This window comes from Piliocolobus tephrosceles, chromosome 1 (genome assembly GCF_002776525.5).
Source record: "Piliocolobus tephrosceles isolate RC106 chromosome 1, ASM277652v3, whole genome shotgun sequence".
In the NCBI taxonomy this organism is placed as follows: Eukaryota; Metazoa; Chordata; class Mammalia; order Primates; family Cercopithecidae; genus Piliocolobus; species Piliocolobus tephrosceles.
The window spans coordinates 219,695,755-219,700,353 of NC_045434.1; the positions used below are offsets into that span (position 1 = coordinate 219,695,755).

The following is a 4,599-nucleotide window of genomic DNA, read 5'->3' on the forward strand; positions in this document are numbered from 1 at the left end:
ATCACCATCGTTACCATCCACCCCACCTCTATCATCGTCACTGTCACCATCACCATCATTGTCACCATCCACCCCACCTCTACCACCATCATTGTCACCGTCACCATCACTACCACTATCATCCACCCCACCTCCACCCTCCATTGTCACTGTCACCATCACCACCATTGTCATCATCACCATCTACCTCACCTCTCCACCATCGTCACTGTCACCATCACTGTCATCATCATTGTCATCATCCACCCCACCTCCACCTCCACCCCCCACCACTGTCACTGTCAGCATCACTGTCATCTTCACCATCTACCCACCACCATCATCACTGTCACTATCACCTGTACCACTAGTCATTATTACCATCATCGTCATCACCATCACCACTATCACCACCACCACCATCACCGTCACCATCAATGTCAACACTACCACCATGACCGTCATCACCATCAATCACCACCATCACCACTGTCATCATCCACCTCCAACTCTACCCCCCCATCATCACTGTCACCATCACCTTCATCACCGTCATCGTCACAACTGTCATTGTCATCACCACTGCCATCATCATCACCATCTCCATCATCACTGTTACCACCATCATCACCACCACTACCATCACCACCGTCATCAATGTCAACACTACCACCACCACGACCGTCATCACCATCACCATCATCACCACCATCGGCATCTTCATCACCACCACTACCATATCACCATCATCATCACCACTGCCATCATCACCATCATCACCGTCATCACCATCACTGTCATCACCATCACCATCACCACCATCTTCACCACGATCACCAAAGCTACCAGCTCCGGTTGTATGCTGGCCTCTCATGGTATGCTGGCCTCCGGCCTCCAGGCTTTGCCCTAACAGTTCCGGGAGGCTGGTATTATCTCCAGTTAGGACACAAGGAAACTGAGGTGGAGGGCTAAGCGGATTCCCCAAGGTCCCAGTGCTACTGAGTGATAAGCCTGGCACAAGCCCACACCCATTGCCAGAGCACTAGCTCCCGCCACAGGGCTGTCACCCTCCCAGTGAACTCCATGCTGGAGTTCAGCAAAATGCTGCAAGGTCAAAAGCAACTTTAGAGTCACAAAGATCCAACAGCTTGGTCTCATCTTGACCCCAGAAAGTAGGCTGGACAAGGTTTCCATACCTTCCTAGGTCAACCCCTTGTCTTCAGGGTTAGAAAAATGACAGTGAAAGAAATGCATCCCAAATAGGCTGGAGTACGGGGGTGTGATCACTGCTCACTGCAGCCTTGACCTCTGGAGCTCCAGCGATCCTCCCACTTCAGCCTCCAGAGGAGCTGGGACCACAGATACACACCACACGTGGCAATTTTATTTTTTGCAGAGGCAGGGTCTTACTGTGTTGCCTGCCCCTACCCCTGGAAGTTTCGTGGAAACAAATCAGCAAACCATTAGGATCTATTTAGTCTCTGAGACTGCATCATTCCTCCTCAGTGCCCTCCTTCTCAAGGCTCGGTCCTCGGCCACCCTCCCTTCTCTCTGGAGGCAGATCCAATGGAGGGACTTCGAGTCCCATCTTTCCACACCGAGAGCTCCTGGCCCGGCCTCTTCCTGAGTTGCAGACCTGCCCCCCGATGGCTGCTCAACATGTGCACCCGGACATCTCACGCCACCCCAGGCTACGAGCCAAGCTCCTCGCCAGCCCGCATCTCCTCCCACCTCCCACCTTCCAGTGGCTGAAAACCCAGAGGGTCGGCGGTGACTCCTCTACCCCTCACCTGCCACCACCTGTGCCCCAGTGGCCCTCATCAGCAGCACCCACGCCCTGTGGCCCCGCAGGGACGTCGGCGTTGGGATCACGACCCACTGGGGCCCCGCAGGGACGTCGGCGTTGGGATCATGACCCACATATCACTCAGCACCCAAACTGAGTGGAACCTCCTGGAGGTAGCGCTGCTGAGTTCAAGGCACATCTGGCCCTGTGTGGGGCCGGCGCTGCAGAATTGGTGGGAAGGGGCTTGCCAGTGACTCCCGGGGGAACAAGAGGCAAGCCTAGCCCCAGAGAGTTCAGTCTCTTTGTGGAGAAAGAAATTTCTAGAATCCATCCAAGCATTCAACAACTCCTAGAATCAGGTTCTTCTCAAAAGACAACCTCAAAGTTCCCACCTCGGCATCCTGGCCCACACAGGATGATTTCAAGACAGACCAAAACTGCAGCAGTGACTCTTCCTAACGCCTTTTCTCAGGGTCCTGCAAACTTGCTCTCATACATGGCATTAACTTTCCAGCTGGCCAGGGTGTGCTGCAAAGAGGGTTGGAATCCTCTTCTGCTGCCGCTGGCCAGCTGTGGGGCCATCAGCAGGGCACCACACCTCTTAGGGCCTCCGTTCCTCGGCACAGGGCATGGACGCTGCCACCCAATTGTGAGTTCTGCACCCAGGGACGAGGGGCCGATTGGACAGCCTGTGTACTGCACAGACACACCCTGCTGGGAGGCAGTAGAGGCTCAGTCCCAGCCCCAGTTCTGCCTCCCAGCCCCGAGCCTGGCTGGTGGGGAGGGAGCCCCTCTGTGGCCCATCGGGCTTCGATGAGCACTCAGTTGCCTTCTGTGCTAGCAGCACTTGGTGACAACGGCATTACTGCCACCTACACATCGGCCTTTTTTCTGCTCCTGAGAGACGCGACCTGCATTCAGGTATGAAAGCAAAAGGCCAAAAATACCAGAAGCCGATAAGTGCACGAAAGATGCTGAACATCGCCAGTCATTAGAGAAATATCAGTCAAAGTCACAGCTGCACACTCATTAGAATGGAGGTCATCAAAATAACGCACATGGCTGAGGACTTGCAGAAACGGGCCCGTGCGCTGCTGGCGGGGAGGTGAAACAGCGGCTGCGAGGGAAACAGCCTGGCAGGTCCCCATCAGCTGAACAGAGAACTACCACGTGACCCAGTAACGCCACTGCTAGGTTTGCACTCAAAAGAACTGGAAATAGACTCAAACAGATTCTTGCACACAAACCTTCACCGTGGCACCACTCACAACAGCCAAGGGTGGGAACACTGCAAATGCCCCTTGGCAGGTGCACGCACAAACGTGGGGCCTTCACCAGACAACGGAACAACATTACCCAGCCAGGCAGAGAGAGGAAGGTCTGAGCAAGTGGCCACACGGATGAACCCCGGAGAAGCCAGACACTAAAAGCTCACACACAACTCCATTCTGTCAAATGTGCAGAGGAGGGAAGTCCACTGAGGCAGAAGGCAGATTGGAGACCACTGGGGCCAATGTGGAGGGGAAGCAGGGGGTGGGTATGGGGTCTCCTTTTGGGGTGAGGAAAATGTTCTGGAATCAGAGAGGTGATAGCTGCCCAACTCTGTACCTCAATGTGCTAAAAGCTGCCTAGCTGTACACTTTATTTGTATATTTTATTCCTTTTTTAAGTCACAGTCTCATTTGGTCACCCATGCTGGAGTGCAGTAGTGTGATCTCGGCTCACTGTAATCTCCGCCTCCCAGGTTCAAGCGATTCTCCCGTCTCAGCCTCTGAGTAGCTGGGATTAGAGGTGTGCGCCACCACGCCTGGCTAATTTTTGTATTTTTAGTACAGTTGGGGTTTCACCATATATTGGTCAGGCTGGTCTTGAACTCCTGATCTCAGGTAATCCACCCATCTTGGCCTCCCAAAGTGCTGGGATTATAGGTGTGAGCCACCACGCCTGGCCCTAACTGTACACTTTAAAATGTCAAATTCTATGTCATGTGTATTTTATTATAACTAAAAGAAAAAAGTGTATGAAGTCAGAATCAAGATTTCAACCAATAGGCCAGGAGCAGTGACTCGTGCCTGTAATCCCAGCACTCTAGCAGGCTGAGTGGGGCAGAGTGCATGAGTGCAGGAATTCGAGACCAGCCTGGGCAACAGAGTGGAACCCCGTCTCTATAAAAAACACAAAAAATCGCCGGGCATGGTGGTGCACGCCTGTAGTCCTGGCTCCTCTGGAGGCTGAAGTGGGAAGATCACCTCAGCCCAGCAAGAGGTGGAGGGAGGCTGCAGGAGGTGAGCTGTGATCACGCTCTGCACTCCAGCCTGGGTGACAGAGTGAGGCGCTGCCTCTACAAAAAATACAAAATTATACAGCTGGGGGTGGTGGCTCATGCCTGTAGTCTCAACATTCTGGAGGCTGAAGTGGGAGGATCACCTGAGCTGGGGAGTTTGAGGCTACATGGGCTGTGATCAAGTCACTCCAGCCTGGGTGACAGAGTAAGACCCCGTTTAAGACCCTATTTCCAAAAAACAAAGATTTCAACAAATAAACCATTGATCCTGTAATCAATAAACTTCTCCCCCAGAAACAGCTGGTGTGGGAAGATCTGCTACACAGAGCCGCGGCAGTTCAGCACATCCCGCAAAGCTGGGGCCTTGTGCAGGACGGAGTGGGGCAGTGCTTCTGGGCAGCTTCCTCTCCCACCCCATCACCCGCCCGGTTCAGCTCAACCCCAGGGATTTCCTACAAGGTGACAATGTCCTCAAACTCAACCGCAGTCTGCTGCGTCCTCAAACTCAACCGCAGTCTGCTGCGTCCTCAAACTCAACCGCAGTCTGCTG

The 4,599-nt window shown here is 53.6% G+C and overlaps 1 protein-coding gene across 3 annotated transcripts in view; it reads right to left on the minus strand.

The window, feature by feature from the left end:
• Positions 1-4,599, minus strand: part of PRKCZ (protein kinase C zeta) — a 145,645-nt gene that overhangs the window by 38,381 nt on the left and 102,665 nt on the right. The window lies entirely within an intron of this gene.